Below are 17,747 nucleotides of genomic sequence, written 5' to 3'. Positions count from 1 at the left end.
AAATGTACAAATGTGCTCGACACAATGGATGGATGTATGGATTGTGATAAGAGTTGTAGGAGTCCCCAATAAAATGATTTTAAACATACACATAAAAAAGAAAGAAAAATGAGGATATTAGCCCAATCTTGGATCACTTTTATCATGGCAATTTTAAGTGCACCCTCGTGACACATAGTGTATTATTGAGAATAAGTTGTCCGTAGCCAGACCCCTCCTGTGGGCAGCAGAGACCTAACCAAACATGCTAGTGTGAAATATACATGGGAGAAATGCCCAGATTGGAATGGAACCACCCCCTCCCTCTTCAACATATTTGTTGCACCCTGTGGCCCCTAAAGTACTTAAAAAATCATTCTCCCAGGACATTAGTGCAAAGTTGCTAAGCCCCCACACCCTTTATCCCCCGCACCCAGGCTGTACAAATAACCTCTGAATCAACTTAAAGACCTAGATTTCATAAAATACAGTAAATAGTTTAAAAGTTTTGCACAGCAACTTTTACATTGACTTGGAATCTCCTGATCTATTGGAACCTTGTGTAGTAACATAGCTTAATATGAGAAATGCCCATCTTGTTTCCAAACTGCCTGTAACCCCTGACAGCAGCCCCCCTTCTCTCCTGGCTTTTCCAACAAGACCTTGACTCTTTAAAAGACCAAACCCTGCCTGCCCAGTTAGCAAGAAACACATACTCTCTTGAATAAGCACCTGCAGCTGTGCATGTAATGGCTAGAATATCCCCCATCCACTTGAGCAAGGCCACTAATCTGAACTATTAATAAGTAATGAGTTCATCAATTCGAAGTGTCTGAGGACCTAAAGGGTTATCTCCAAAGCAACCGTCTAAGTGAGACATCATCAAGTGCACACAGAAGCATACCAGCACCTGTGTTTCAAGCTATGGGATTCCAGGACAGATCAATCCCTTGGAACCAATATTGAGTGTAGTCATACCAGGAAGGTGAGGGGAAGATGGGGGGAGAAAGGCAATCATTTGCAGAATAACTTTAGTGTCTCCTTTTGATATATATATATATATATATATATATTCCTAATTTTATTTCAGTAATATTTACAGCCTGCAGATAACATCTTACTTTTATTGTTACTGTTTGGTGAGACACTCTTTATGAGCTGTGGTTATATACTAAGAATTTTCTCAAGTAAATTTAAAACAGCATTTATGGGAAAAGCTCAAAAATTCCATATAGAATTTTAAAGTGGTAAAAAGCATTTGGCCCCAAAGTAAGGTTGTTAGAATTTATAATAGAGAAATCTAGGTAAAATAGTAAGAGACCAAGTCTTAACAGTAACCGAAAAACAAAACCCCTGCTGTTCAGTTGATTCAGACTCAGTAACCGTAAAGGACAAAGTAGAACTGTCCCATAGAGTTTCCAAGGCTGTAAATCATTTTGGAAAAAGACTGCCTCCTCAATCTCTCATGAAACAGATGGGGAGTTCAAAACATTGACCTTTAAGTTAGCATACAAGTGCTTAACAAATGCACCACCAGGACTACACTTACCAGTAAAAGGAAAACTGCAAATTACTAGAAAAGATGTTTTACAAATCTTGTATGATGTACATAAAGCAGATAAAGTAATTGCTTAAAAACCTAAAAGTTAAACACAAAAAAATGTCAGGGAAAACCAAGTAAAAATTGTTTATTTTTAAATTATAATGGCTTTTTAAATTCACTGTAATTTTTACAGTCAGATCTGAAAATTCTAAAAGGGATGGCATTGATAAAATTTTGCATTGTCCACTTTCTTTTTTATGGTTAATTCATAAATGCATACTCATCTAAATAAATGTAACAAATACCTTGCATTGGAAGTTGACAGAATTTGTTTTACATATTTTTATTCATTTGTTTCCACTTATCATCTGCAACCCAGGCTTCAGAGTGCACGTGCATGATAAAATTATCAGAAAACAAATTAGGAATACTAATCACTGCCCTCTTTCTTAGCCACTGAACTTTTTTCAACAGCCTGACTCAAGATCTCAGGACTGAAGGCCAACTAACTTGTACTCTTGTCACTTTATAAGGCAAAGAAATTTTTTAAAAACATTTTATTAGCGACTCATACAACTCTTATCACAATCCATCTATACATCAATTGTGTAAAGCACATCTGTACAATTTTTGCCCTCATCATTTTCAAAGCATTTGCTTTCCACTTAAGCCCTTTGCATCAGGTACTCTTTTTCCCCCCCTCAGTCCCCACTCCGCCCTCCCTCATGAGCCCTTGATAATTTATGAATTATTATTTTGTCACATATTGCCTTGTCTGACGTCTCCCTTCACCCCGTTTTCTGTTGTCCCTCCCCCAGGGAGGAGGTCACATGTAGATCCTTGTAATCAGTTCCCTCTTTCCAACCCCCTCTCCATTTACCCTCCTAGTATTGCCCCTCACCCACTGGTTCTGAAGGTATCATCCACCCTGTATTCCCTGTGCCTCCAGCTCCTATCTGCACCAGTGTACATCCTCTGCTCTATCCAGACTTGCAAGGTAGAATTCGGATCATAATAGTGTGTGGGGGGGGGGGGAAGGGGGAGAAAGCATTTAGGAACTGGAGGGAGTTGTATTCTTCATAGGTGCTACATCACACCCTGACTGACTCATCTCCTCCCCTAGACCCTTCTTCAAGGGTATCTCCTGTGGCTGACAAATGGGCTTTGGGTCTCCTCTCTGCACTTCCCCCTTCATTCACTATGGTAAGATTTTTTTTTGATGATGCCTTATACCTGGTCCCTTTGACACCTCGTGATCGCACAGGCTGTTGTACTTCTTCCATGTGGGCTTTGTTGCTTCTGAGCTAGATGGCCGCTTGTTCACCTTCAAGCCTTTAAGACCCCAGATGTTATCTCTTTTGATAGCCGGGCACCATCAGCTTTCTTCGCCACATTTGCTTATGCACCCGTTTGTCCTCAGTGATTGTATAATGAAGGTGTGCACCCAATGATATGATTTTTTGTTCTTTGATGTGATAACTGATCCCTTCAGAACCACGTGATCACACAGGCTGGTGTGTTCTTCCATGTGGGCTTTGTTGCTTATGAGCTAGATGGCCGCTTGTTTATCTTCAAGCCTTTAAGACTCCAGACGCTATATCTTTTGATAGCCCGGCACCATCAGCTTTCTTAACCACATTTGCTTGTTCACGCGCTTTATCTTCAGCGGTTGTGTCGGTAGGGTGAGCATTATAGAGTGCCAATTTAATAGAAGAAAGTATTCATGCATTGAGGGAGTGTTTGAGTAGATGCCAAATGTCCTTCTACCACCTTATTACTAAACCTATAAATATAGGCACATAGATCTAATTCACCAGCCTCATATATATATTTGCATATGTACATGTCTTTGTCTAGACCTCTACAAATGCCCTTTGCCTCTTAGCTCTTTCCTCTATTTCCCTTGACATTACTCATGTTCCACTATCATGCTCCGTCCCCACCTGGGTTTCAGCCATACCTCTTCATTACCTTACCCTTGATCATTCCCTACCAGGCCTGCCTCACCCACCTCACCACTATTTTGAATCCCTTTTTTTGACAAAGAAATGGCTAAATACAATCCTTTACAAGAAGAACCGCCAACATCTAGTTTGATGAAACCTGGTTTCACTGGCTATCATCCACAAGAGCCATCTAGCAAATTGTACTTATGAACATATAGTGATAGTGCATACTGCAGTGATCTTGTAGAAATAGTGCTTGCATTTAAATAACATTTAATAATTAAAAAAATAATAATTCCTAATTTAACTAACACCTATAGATATAATTTGATAATGTAGAATTCCTAGACTAAAAATATCTTTAAGAAATAATAGATTCATGTTAACAAAAGTCTTCCTGTTGACAGAATTAACCTAGTATCAATTGGCCTGGCACCTATAAGAATTCTGAAATTTCTCAGCTATTACCTTTTTGCACATGTCAGTGTAAGACAGAGAGCCAGAGAAAACACAAAGTCAGTAGCTTGAAAATCTGAAATGAAAGAAATTAGTTAACTTTTTTACTTGTAATGTTTCATAATTGCAGCTATTTTTGTATTTTCCTACTTTACTCCAGGTGCTGAAGATCTTTGTAACACTTTAATGCCATTTTAAATAAATGAAGCTGTTCGTCTTCCAGCACTGAATCCTTATATACTGAGAAATTAATATACTGAGGGCTAAGAATAAGAGTCTGAAAGAAAAAAAGAAAAAAAAATACAGATTGAGAAATTCAAGTCTCTATTTAAGTGTATTTGACCAAATCAAAACAAATTGGGATCAAATGAAGAAAGATGTAAGAACTCAATGTTTAACAAGAGTGTGCTATAATTGTTTAGAGTTTGCATTGTATACAGGAGGAAACAATTATATTTAAAATCAGAAATTTGTAGATATGAGTAATTGGTTATTGTTAAGGGCTGTGGGGTACTTCCAACTGCCAGTGGCCTATATATGATAGAAGGAAACATTGCACAGTCTAAAGTTTAACTCCCTCTTCACAATGCATTTGTTATTAAGGAAAATATATTCTGAGACAAACATGACAAGATAGACAATGTAGAGAGACCTACCTGGAATGTAGCCAGTAATAGTATGCTGACATATTCTGAAATACTTTGCCTTTAAATGGCATCAAACCCAGCGGGAAAGGCTAATAACCAATTTAAAACTCTCTGCCTAGTTTTATAACCTGTGTTAGTCTGGGTGGACTAGAGAAACAAATCCATGGACACACACATATGTGTCTAACAAAGAGATTTATATACAAAAGCAACTGAACATTGACAAAACAGCCCAACCCAGTCCAGATCAATTCCATAAGTCTTGTGTTATCCCATATGTCTGATACCAATCTATAAAATCCTCTTCAGACTCATGAAACACATGCGATGAAACCAAATTCAGGATGATCACCAGCCACTGGGTAGAAAGTCTTTGGGTCCAGTGGCATTGTAAGCATCTCAGCGTTGGCAGGCATCTCTCTGTGGCTTCTCTGGCTTCAGAGGTCTGGTTGCATCCATGTGACTTGTCTTCTGAAAATGTCTCCCAGGGAGTGGCACAGAGCAAAGTGTCTTCCGCCTCCAAGGAGGAAGTACCAGATTTCCCAGAATTCTCAGGAGAAGGCCATGCCCACACAGAGGTCTCAGTGGCTATCTCCAGATTGACAGCCTAGACTCCACTTCTACACTCTTAATCCTTAAACTGGCACCAGATTAGGTGACTACCACACCTATTAAATTCTAGTTCATTGGGATTTTATTCATTTCTCTGCTCAAGTAGAATTTTCATCTCAACTATATAATGTCTGCTTGGAAATCTTAATAGTGTTATATCTATTTAGGATTTTTATTTGTTTATTTATAAGCATAATATATCCACTCACTGCTGTTAAGTCTATCCCAATTCATACAGATGCTGAAAGATAAAGTAGAAATGTGCAAGGACCTTCGGGAGGGTCCAAATGGGCTCTTTGTGTGGAATATGATTTTCACTTTATGAAATTGAAAACATTACACTTTCAGTTTATTGTTAACAAATTGGATTGTGAATGAGATGAACAAAAATTCCTTAGAACACACTGTATATTAAAGGACTAACACATGTGCTAAAAGTTCACAAATTGCCAACCAAGTCAATCTACTTTGTAAAGCTACTTAAAAGAATTAAAACCCTGCCAGCTTGTCACAGAAAATACAGTAAATTGTATAAGAGGAAGAAAAAGGTTTGCTTGAAGCAACCATTAAATCCCAAAGATGACAAAGAAAAGAAACCTAAGACTTTCTTTGACCCATCCCTCTTATAAATTTGAATTGAACCTGAGAAAAAAAGTTGAGAGCAAAATCTTTACTGGTAACTTCTAATTATTGACATTTAAAATGAAAAGTTAAAAAATGTGCTGAGACAAGCCATTGTGGGATTATAAAAAGACTTCTCAGCTTTGTCTCCCCCAAATATATGCCAAACATTAGAGGCTATGTGCCAGCATATGGTAGAAGGTTAGATGCTTAGAGACAGTCAGTTGCCAGACTACTGTCTGGGCCTCCCATAAGTAGGGTCCACTCCTTGCTGTTAAGGACAATGGGCTACTTCTCCCTAAAGGCTTGGGACCATCAGTTTGGTTCCTGTAGGTGGAGTTTACACCCTATTGACAATGGTTTCTATGGAGAGACAGAGAACAGGTCAAACCTGCTCAGTGACCTCCAAAGTTAGGCTGCCATCCTGAATCTAGGATCCGCCCTTCTTGTCACATGTGTGCCCCGAATCCCTCCCCTTCCTATTGCATTTAAATCCCTAGATTGTCCCCCTCTCATTGCTGTATAAACTATAGTGCAACCCCTTCCTGTGACGTATGTCTTTACTTGTGATTAGTGGTTTTGCACCCCCCCCAAAGATATATAAGCCTCTGTTAGCAATAAAGATGCCCTTTGGCCCCTCTCCACTCCCCCATCCTCTCTCCCCTGTGTCCTCGCTCCCCCATTCCCTTTCCCCTTATCCTCCTTCCCCTCCCCCTCTCTTGCCCTTCAGTCTCCCATCTGCAAGAAGACCACCAAGCAGGCTTGAGGTGAGCATGTTACCATGAAGTGTGTCTGACTCCATTATTTCAAACTCTCTTCTATCTCTCATGGTCCCTATGCCTTTATTATAATCTTTATATATTTTTACCATACAATTGCATCTATCAAGTCCATGGTTAGTCGTGGGGGCTCGCCTTTCCCCCACAAGCCATGTACAGCATTCTTGCTCCAATATATACTTTCGTATGCCCTCCAATTTGGGGGAAAAACTCATAATGTCCTCTCCTAAAGAATCAGTGATTAGCCACAAGTACCATCAGGAAGGTTATGGTTTGAATTATGGCCAAAAAGCAACTTTGTAGCCTTAGAATAGGATGCCCAGGTGAGCAAGTTAATTCTTAATACATGAAACATTTCTCAAGGAAGAAAATTATTCAAAATGAGTTTGCTTCCTACAAGGTACTAGTTTCAAATTTGAATATACGGTTCCTTCTTCAGAAATAAATCCACTAATATAATTATATTTCAGTATTTTAAAATGCCAACAAATATTTTAGTTATTACACAACATGTGGAGACGATGTGCGTTTGTTTTTTTTTTTTTTACTTGGGTTGCAGAGGTCGAGGATGGAGATTTTTCAGCAGAACAGAGTTTTCTGGGTTCATTACAGGTAGGTCAAGTTATACGGGATCAGGGGCAGGTAGACACTTGTCTGTGTGTTCTCAGAGAAAAGTTTTTCAGAGAGGGATAAGTCGTTTGCGAGTGGTGGTAGTGTGACTGGTAAGTATGGTTGATTAAATTAGGCCTGCCATACATTAACTTGAACGGGCATAGGAAAGGGGGAGCGAGGAGTGGCATGGATTCAAGTAGGGCTAGTGGAGGCAGGTTATTGATGACTGATATAGTTTTAGCGTTAGTTTGATTTTTATTTTTTAATGGCTCGAAGTCTACGGGGTATGTAGGCACCACTGAATATCTATTGAAAATGACGCTTGTGTGATTTGAGACACAAAGTACAGGTTGTAGGAGCTGAAGAAGATCATGGGGCTTTATATGCAGGGAATGGTGGCCTTGATAGATCAGATCTTCGGCTGGGTTGGTGGGGAGAGCTATTTACTTATTGTTTACGATGGGGGACATTTTAGTTGTTAGGATTTTTTTTTTAGCTAAGTGGAGTGCTCGAGTGAGAGCAATGAGTTTTGCTTTCTGAGAAGTGGTTCCATTTGGGAGACGTGCAGCTTCCCAGAACTGATCAAGTGAAACTACAGTATAGGTGGCTACGACAGAACTGTTACCAACAATCAAAGTTAGATCTGGATCAGGATAGGGCTGATTGAAAAGTTGAGGTCGCTGTAGTGTTAGTTCTTCAATTGCTTGCAGATAGGAGAGACTGCTAGGTTCTGGTGAGTCCAGGAGCTGAGGCAAGAGAGTCGCTGGGTTTAGAGAGGGAGCCTAGTGCAAGGTTATGTTTGGGTTTTCAATAAATATAAAGTGGATATTTTGTAGGCGGTTGGAAGACAGTAAAGACAGGACTTGGTGTGAGAGAAGGTTTTGCAGTTTGTGGGTAGATAACGTCTGATAGGCTCTCTTAGTGTTAGTTTGAGAGCTTCTTTTGTAAGGGCGGCAGCTGCTGCCAGGGCCCATAGGCATGGCTGCCAGCCTCTGACTGTCATATCTAACTGTTTGGACAGATAAGCTACTGGAGAGTGGGTGGACCCTAGGGGCTGAGTCGGGACTGCAGCTGCTGAGCCCTGCCTTCTATCCGTGTAGAGAAAGAAAGGTTTACTGGGCTTTGGTAAATGTAAAGGCAGAGACTTGAGGAGAGTTTATTGGAGTTTGTTACAAGGTTGCTTTGTTTAATTGATTTTAGAAGCCTAGCAGGGGTGGCTGCTATGAAGTAGATACCTTGTCTGCTTTGCTGCTTCCCTGTGTTCCCTGGAAACTATCAGTTTGATGTCCTTTACACTGTCTTCAACTGAATATGTAAGTTTTATGAACTAAGTTTCAGGAAAGGGTTAAAGGTCTGCTGGGAGTCGTTTTGGTTGCAACTCATGAAGACTGCTGCGAACACCCATGGGGAGTATAATGGTTTAGTTATAAGGGTGAAATTGGGGATCTAATGTAAAGTATTTGTTCACTCAAAGTCAGTGGTTGGAGGTTCTTTATGACTTAGTGTTTATTTAGAGTTAAACTCTGAGTGGTGGGCATGGGGCAGTCTTAAACAGCAGCTGAACAGATAAGAGTGTCTTGGAGAGAAAGAGAAGTTAAGGGAGTTGGGCTGTGTCTGTTTTTTTATAAAATCATTTTATTAGGGGCTCATACAATTCTTACCACAATGCATACATACATCAATTGTGTAAAGCACATTTGTACATTCATTGCTCTCATCATTCTCAAAACATTTGCTCTCCACCTAAGAGCCTGGTATCAGCTACTCATTCCACCCCCCCTCCCTGATCCCCTGTCCCTCATGACCACTTGATAATTTATAAATTATTATTTTGTCATATCTTGTCCTGTCCGACGCCTCCCTTCACCTACTTTTTTCTTGTCCATCCCCCAGGGAGGAGGTCTCATGTAGATCCTTGTTATCGTTTCCCCCTTTCCAACCCACCCTCCCTCTACCCTCCGAGTATCGCCACTCACACCCCTGGTCCTGAAGGGATCATCTGTCCTGAGTCCCTATTTTTCCAGTTCCTATCTTTACCAGTGTACATCCTCTGGTCTAGCCAGACTTGCAAGGTAGAATTCGGATCATGATAATCGGTGGGAGGAAGCATTTAGGAACTAGAGGAAAGTTGTATGTTTTATCGTTGCTACATCACACCCTGACTGGCACGTCTCCTCCCAGAGACCCTTCTGTAAGGGGATGTCCAGTGGCCTAAAAATGGACTTTGGGTCTCTACTCTGCACTGCCCCCTTCATTCACTATGATAAGATTTTTTTGTTCTGATGATGCCTGATACCTGATCCTTTGACACCTTCGACAGGCTGGTGTATTTCTTCCATGTGGGCTTTTTTTCTTTTGAGCTAGATGGCCAATTGTTTACCTTCAAACCTTTGAGACCCCAGACACTATATCTTTTGATAGCTGAGCACCATCAGCTTTCTTCAGTACATTTGCTTATTCACCTGCTTTGTCTTTAGTGGTTGTGTCGGGACGGTGAGCATCCTACAATGCCAATTGAATAGAAGAAAGTATTCTTGCATTGAGGGAGTACTTGAGTGGAGATCCAATGTCCTTCTGTTAATTCTAAACCTATAAATATATGTACATAGATCTATTTCCCCATCCTCATATATAACTATATTTGCATATGTACATGCCTTTATTTAGACCTCTATAAATGCCTTTGCCTCCTAGCTCTTTCCTCTATTTCCTTTGACTTTCCCCTTGCCCCACTATCATGCTCAGTCTTCATTTGGGTTTCAGTTATTCCTCTTGGTTATATTACCCTGATCATGCCCTACCAGGCCTCCTACACCTTCCTCACCACCGATTTGGATCACTTGTTCCCGTGTCCCTGGATTTGTTAATACCACTACCTTTCCCGCCACCTCCCCTTCTCCCATGTTCCCCCAAAACTGTCAATCTGGTTGTTTTCTCCTCCAGATTGTTCATCCAGTCTATCTTATTTAGACAGACCTGCAGAGATATTAGCATGCACAAAAACAAGAAAGAGCAAAACCAAGCAACAACATACAACAAAATAACAAACCCATGACAACAAAACACAAGAAAGAAAAGCTTATAGTTAGTTCAAGGACTGTTTGTTGGCCTTTAGGAGTGTTTTCCAGTCCAGTCTGTTGGGGCACCATGCCTGGCCTCAAAGTCCACCTTCAGCATTCCCTGGGGACCTCACCCTTCCATTCCCTTGCTGTTCTGTTGCAGCCCTTTAATGATTTGCTTTGGTGCGACGTGATTAGACTGGGCGTAATTCCCACAGTGTCTCCGGTGTTGGGCTATGGGTAAGTGAGGGACCTCATATCTTATAGTGGGGCTGGCCATGTGTTCCTCTCTGTGGACTGGCTGCTCTAATCAGGAATATCGTCCTCACGGACTGGTAAGCCAGGATGTGCTCCATTCTCTCCTCATCCCCCATCATCTGCTATCGTGTGCTCCAATCAGATATGTCTTTCTCGCGGAGCTGCATATTCAGTGCTGTCCTTTGAAATAAATTCTTATGGGGGGCGGGGCAGGTGTCCACGTAATAGTTGGAATTGGGGCCAGCCCCTCAAGGGCTGTGTCTGCTTTAGAATTGTTTTAGGAGAAGCTGAAGGTAAAGGCAAATGAATGCTGAGCAGCTGGATTAAGGGAGATGGTAAAAAAATAAAAGGCGTCATTAAAGGTGGGGTGACTAAAGCCTTGGATGGACGACCTTCTCTTCCCATAACCAAAAACAGGGAAGGTGAAGTTGAGCTCCAGAAGGAGGGAGGACTGAAAAGACTGTGTTCACAAAAAGGAAAACAGCTTACCTGCTGCCACGATCGCTACCCTGGGCACCGCGTAGTGGGGGGTAACTGAGGTTGCTGAGTGAGGGGCTGCTTAGTCAGTTGTTGTCCGTGGCTATGTCAAGCAGTGTTAATGGCAATTCAAGGTTTGGAGAGACTGACCTTCCATGACTCAGCGCCAAGGGGCAGTCACTTCTTTAGTGGTCCTGCTGACTGCATGATGAGCAAGGCTCAGTGGGTGGCCGGAGATGTGGCAATGCTTAACCCACTGCCCTTCCTGGTCACATGTGGAGCAGGGTCCCAGCACCAGGCTACTGTTAGGGTTACTGTTGAAGTTGCTGTTTTCTGAAGTCTTCTGACCCCTTCCTCCCGCCAGCCTCAGGGTGGCAATCAAGACTTGGGCTTGCCAGCTTGTACCTTGGTGGGCTGGGGATTCCAAAACTGCCCCAGCCTGTTCTTCTCAGGCGTTAAAACTTTAAATGCCATGTTTACCAGGTCGCGGATGGGGGTCTGAGGGCCATCCTCAGCTTTCTAAAGTTTAAATATTATATTAAGTGAAGTTGTAAGCCTGAGTAAGGGATTAGAATGTTTTAATAAAGGTGATGGGGTTTTGTGAGAAAACATTTACCTGCCTTTATATCTTGGAGAGGTCTGTCAGGAAGAACGGTGTATGGGACCTGACCGGCTTTTCTGCTCTGGCAGATTAGAGGGAGGGGACAGACAAGGTTATGGTGGGAATGGATATGGCTGGCAACAGGAGACAGGTGATGGCAATTGTGAAGTTTGGGAGGTTGCAGGTGTTGCCTCTGAGGAGGCTGAGTAGGGAAGGATCCTGGAAGGGGGAAGAGAGAGAGATGTGTGTGTGTGTGAGAGAGAGAGAGACAGACAGACTCTAGGTTGGACGGGTCCAGCTCTGGGGAGTGGGGACGGGTGTTGGGGATGCAGCCGCCAGAGCCTCTGGGAGTTGAGGGGGTAGTGGAGGGAGGTGATGATGAGGGGCATCCAAAATATGGAGGAGGCCTTACTGGGGGTGCAGAAAAGGAGCCAGGGGGTTCAGAGAAAGATGAGGGGGAGTACTGTCAGGGGCCTGATTGAGAATGTTTGATTAATAGAGCTTGAGCAGGGTGACAGGCAGTAAATAGAGAGGGATGGGCACGGAGAAAGAAAAAGGCCTGAACATACGTAACCTCACACCATATTTGAGTTTGGTGACAAAAATTGTTGAGGTTGCAGAGAATGTTGGAATCGAAAGTCCTGGCCAGTGTGACTCATTGTCCAATTGGGATTGTGGCCACACTTGGGTTACAGAAAAAGACCGGATGCTTAGGGAGATTATATGGAGCCAGGCCCAGTTCAGTGAGATTGGTCGGGAGGCATCCCAAGGGACTGTCTCTAGGAGGCTTAGAGAGTGAGGTTTCTGTGGTGTCTTAACTACAAGAGGTACAGTCTGAAGAGAAGGATGTCTCCTGATCCCCGTCCGTACCCGTCAGTCAGGAGGTGGCCCGGTCACCCTGAGAGGTGTCCCAGTCAGAGGCATCCTGGTCCAGGCCCAGTGGGAGAGTTCTGGACTCCCTAGAACAGGAAGGTTCCCTGGTGCAGGCCCACAACTTTAACAGGCAGACAGGGACCTTTGGTCAGTGACAGTGAAAGACACAGCAGGAAGCTAGGGAGGGGGACAGGCCTGGCTCTGTGGCCAGCTGAATGAAAGTCTTGTAGATAAGGTCTGAGAACCGGCACTGCAGAACTGCTAGGGAGAAGGAGGAAGTAGATTTTATAGTAAATCTGAGAGCAGGCAACATAGACCTGCCAGCACGAAATACACAAACAGGTAGAAAAAGCTCAGACACACTCTGCAGTCTAGTCAGAGGTGCAGTGACTGCTAGGCACTCACTTGTAGATGGGAGGATGGCAGCTGAGAGGTCCTGGTTCAAGGGAAGGGGGGATGGAGGACAGAGGGGTGTCACACCTCCCCCATATGTGGGCAGGGGCACGTCAGGACACCTTACGCCTCCTGGGTTGCAAGCACCAAGATGAGAGGTTGAAAATGGAAGATGGTGCTGCGCACCAGCCAGAGGAAGGCCGGGGCAGCAACGAGGCCCCCTCCTGTTGTTCCCGGGTCTTTCAACACCAAGATGAGAGGTTGGAGATGGAGACATGGAACAGAGATAGAATTTAGCTAGGAATGTGAAGTTGAGAAAGATTTTATTAAGGCAGGGAAAGAACTCCCGGGAGGGAAAGGAGAGCAGAAAAAGGGACTTCCTGGGGCATCTTGAGCCCCTGGGCAGGTTCTGAGAACCAAAAAGTTAGGTCAGGGAAATCGCGTCTGGCAGTGAGGCAGTGGGACGTAGATAGGGCTTGAGCCAAGGACGTATGTACTGGAAGGCCTTCTGATGCTGCAGCTGCAGGGTCTGAGTCAGGATGTGGTCTGTGTGTAAATCATGCCGGAACCTGAGGGAAGGGGCTGTACAGACCCAGCCCAGAGAGATAAGCTCCTTGGAATGCTGGAGGTAGGAACTGCACAGTCCAGCTCTGGCCTTGAGAGGCCGGGGAAGGGGCCGCACAGTCCAGCAGGCTATCTTTTGGGAGAGCTGGGAGAAGCAGCTGCATGGTCCAGACCTGGCCCAAACACATGTATTTCAAGTGGTCAAAAAGTAAGTAGCATGCACAGAATCTTAAGATAACTTGTCCTTGAATGGGAGCTTCCTTTCAAACACTTGAAATCTATAAGATGTACCTAAAAATGTACTACTGTGGAAAATGAAGACTACTTAAATTGAATGGAGGGAGGGGAAACTTGTGGTTTTTCTTGGCAATATATTGCTCTAACACTCTCCTTTGAGTGACTGACCAAGTTTCATATTTTCTTTAGACATAATTAGGTGCCTGAGGTTTTGTAGGATAACTCTGATGCTGTAGGAATTCTACCATTTTGCTAGTACTCATGGGGGTTTTGGGTCCACCACTCCATTAGAACTATTGACTCCATATTAATTTGGGGTAAAAATCTTACAAAGGGGTGTGCTTCTAAGTATCTAGATACACATTCTATTTTAAGGCTCTATGCCCAGTTTTCATAAATTGTTCTTGGTAGCCCAGTTATCATCCCTGACCATCTTGTGTCATGTGTTCATTATTTCCCAGAGCCCAGCTAAATGTATTATCTTCTACTCCTTTTTGACCTTCTTCGAGGTCTTCCAAAAGTCTGAAATTGTGAGGGACTTTCACTCCCAAAGCTGTGGTGGCTGCCATATTGTAGCCTACAAATGTATATATGTTAGTTTATTGTGCCAACCTGGCTGATAAGCACATGTGGGGTTAATTGAAGAGCAGAGGGATAAATGGCTCCGTGAGCCTCACCTTTTAGTTGGACCAGGGTGCAGCTGCCTTAGCCAGTTCCTGCTTCAGCTGGCAAGGCTCACTTCCTGCAAGACATCCCTGAGGAGAATCCACATGGACCTACCCTGAGGCAGCCCTGGGTGCTGGAGCAGCCATGTGGAGACCCCTGCCAGTGCTGAGATGCTTACACATTCACTGATTCAGCGTTTCTCCTGCAGACGGCATCATAGTGTGTGTTTTGTGAGATGGAGGAAGACTTTGTGGATTGGTGTTGGACATATGGGTTAATGGGTTAATGTTGGACTTGTGGGCTTGGGCAGCACTGGGATGGGATATTTTCTTGAAGTGCACTTACCCTTTAAGTATAAAACTCTCTCATATATATATATATATATATATATATATATATATATATATATATATATATATATATATATATATATGAATTTCTGTGGATTTGTTTCTTTAAAGTACCCAGACTAACCCTATCTATCTTTATCTATATTTCTATATGTAATGTACATATCTGTATAGTCTTAGCTGCTTATTATAAAATACAAAATTGAATAGCAATATTGAATCTGAAGATACTGATAGGATTCAAAGAGCATCCTATCAGTAAAGAGTTGTGAAGAACATCCATTGGAATATCATCCTGCTCAGTTTAAAATAAGCCCTCTGAGATATTCAATATGATTGAGAGTCAGGAGTGGAGCACATCTTCTGGACCCATAGAACCCTGTGAACTTAGATCCACAGGACAGCTCTGGTACCAAAGAAATAGGAGCAGAACCAGGAGCCAGACCACGAAACAGTGGTGTAATTTCCAGAGAGCATCTAGGCCAGTGGTTCTCAACCTGTGGGTCACGGCCCCTTTGGGGGTTGAATGACTCTTTCACAGGGGTTGCCAAAGACCATTGGAAAACATATTTCCTATGGTCTTAGGAACCAAGACACCACTCCTCTGTCTCCAAATGGGTCCGCCCACATGCAGATATTCCCACAAAGTAGTACCTGGCATGAAGACTGTTAATCATGCTATACCACACTTCAAGACAAAATTTCACCTATTTGTAAACATTTCATAATATATAATTACATATTGTTATGTGATTAACCACTATGCTTTAATTATGTTCAATTTGTAACAATGAAAATATAGCTTGTATATCAGATATTTGCATGACCATTCTTAACAGTGGCAAAATTACAGTTATGAAGTAGCAATGAAAATAATTTTATGGGCGCGCGCGTCCGTGTTTGAATGGCTGGCAGTGGGGCTTAGCCGGGAGCCCAGGGACTCTCTGGTCTGGGCGGACACGAGTGGTTTCTCGAGCCGTACAGCTGGTCTGAAGCGCCGCAGTACCATGAGGCGCCAGTATTTAAGAGATGATGGAATCTGAAACCCACAATGTTAAAAAACAGAACTTTTATAATAATTCTGAGGATCATTCCACTGATCTTCCCAGAAAAAGGAATTCTGATTTCATTAATAAGAACATGAAGGAGGTTAAGAAATCTCCGAAACAGTCGGCTGCTTACATAAATAGAACAGTTGGACTAGCTGTGAAGAACCCAGATAAACTACGGAAGGCGATCTATTACAGAAAGAAAGTTCATCGTCCTCTCCCCAGTCCTTGTTACAGAAAGAAACAGGCCCCTAGAAGTGGGGGCTGTGTCATGGCAAATAAAGAAAATGAACTGGCTTGTGCAGGCCACCTACCTGACAAATTATGCCATGATAGTCGAACATATTTGATTAACTCCAGTGATTCTGGTTCTTCACAGACAGAAGGCCCATCATCAAAATATAGTGGCTTTTTTTCTGAGGTTTCTCAGGACCATGAAACAATGGCGCAAGTTTTGTTCAGCAGAAATGTGAGGTTAAATGTAGCTTTGACCTTCTGGAGGAAGAGAAGTATAAGTGAACTTGTAGCCTATTTGGTGAGGATAGAAGATCTTGGGGTTGTGGTGGATTGACTTCCTATACGCACCAGTAGTTTACAGGAAGAAGAACAATACATCTAAGTCACTTGGCTGCTGTGTAGACTTGTTACCTCTAGTAAAGTCACTACTTAAGAGCAAATTTGAAGAGTATGTCATAGTTGGTTTAAACTGGCTTCAAGCAGTTATAAAGAGGTGGTGGTCAGAATTGTCATCCAAAACAGAAATTAAAAATGATGGAAATATTCAGATTTTAAAACAACAGTTAAGTGGGTTGTGGGAACAGGAAAACCATCTGACTTTGGTTCCAGGATACACTGGTAATATAGCTAAGGATATCGATGCTTATTTATTACAATTGCATTGAGAAGTTTCCTCTACTAAAGAATGCGTGGTGGTCCAGAACATCCCAGGACTGTATGATTTCCCGGGGGAAAAAATGTCTCTTCTGAAAACTTTGAACTATGGAAGAAATAAAAAACATTTTTTTCTTTTAAATAGTCACACAATGAAACCACTAATGAAATCCTAACAATCTACTTCACATTGAAGTGGGAAAATATCCCAAAGGAGCAACTTCAACTTCAATGAGGTGAAAGTGCACTATGAAGATTGTTGGCCATTGCTGCGTTTGGAATTTATATGTTTAAGAACTACTGGATCTTAATGCACTCCTGCATATTGCATAAGATAACTTATACTATGTGGAAAAGTAACAGAGGACTTAATACTAGGAACCACAAAGACCAATCATCATGAATTTTCTTAAGATTGTGTTTTATAAGAATACACTTAAATGTGTGCAGCTATTGTCTTATGTTGAAAAGACTGAAAGTTTGAAACATCATAGCAAATAATCCATATTAAATTGTTTTCCTTCACACTGAGATACTACTGTGTGTGCAAAATGCCTTAATTATTAATAAGCCAACGTGTTAAAATACCAAGATCAGTTTTTAAAAAAAGAAAACGAACCATGCTTCTGACGTGTTAAAAATCATGGAATTAAACCACAGGTTTACATCCATGTAAAAAAAAAGAAAATAATTGTATGGGGGGGGGGGGTCACTTCAACATGAGGAACTGTATTAAAGGGTTGCAGCATTAGCAAGGTTGAGAACCACTGGTCTAGGCATTTGCTGATCCCTGGAAGTTCAAGCTGATTGCCTTCGGGCTGAAACTAACTCAAGTGTGGTACTCTAAGCAATTAACTCAAGGAGCTGAGTTTACTCACCTACAGAGCTTGAGCTGCAGGCCTTTAGTTTGAAGCTTATGGTATGTGTTTTGGAAATGTATTAGCATCCCTGAAAGAACCTTATAATATGTTCTGGTGAACAATTGTACCCTGAATATTTCTCACTTGGATTACACTGAATATTAGAACCTAACTAAAAAATTAAATTGTGTTTGGGACAACACATTTCTGAAACCCTCTTGTATATATATCCCTCTTGTATAGATTAATATATTCATAGATGGAGGATATATTG

General features: G+C 42.2%; 2 pseudogenes; one reads left to right on the top strand and one right to left on the bottom strand.

The window, feature by feature from the left end:
- LOC142433661 (ubiquitin-conjugating enzyme E2 variant 1-like) overlaps positions 1 to 14,226 on the bottom strand; it is a 42,783-nt pseudogene extending 28,557 nt beyond the window's left edge.
- Positions 14,227 to 15,705: 1,479 nt separating this feature from the next.
- On the top strand, positions 15,706 to 16,682 carry LOC142434261 (KATNB1-like protein 1 pseudogene; annotated as a pseudogene).
- The last annotated feature ends 1,065 nt before the right edge of the window (positions 16,683 to 17,747 follow it).

Source organism: Tenrec ecaudatus, chromosome X (assembly GCF_050624435.1).
Source record: "Tenrec ecaudatus isolate mTenEca1 chromosome X, mTenEca1.hap1, whole genome shotgun sequence".
Classification (NCBI taxonomy): Eukaryota; Metazoa; Chordata; class Mammalia; order Afrosoricida; family Tenrecidae; genus Tenrec; species Tenrec ecaudatus.
The sequence above is the reverse complement of the archived record's forward strand: the minus strand, read 5'-3'. Positions and strand labels throughout refer to the sequence as shown.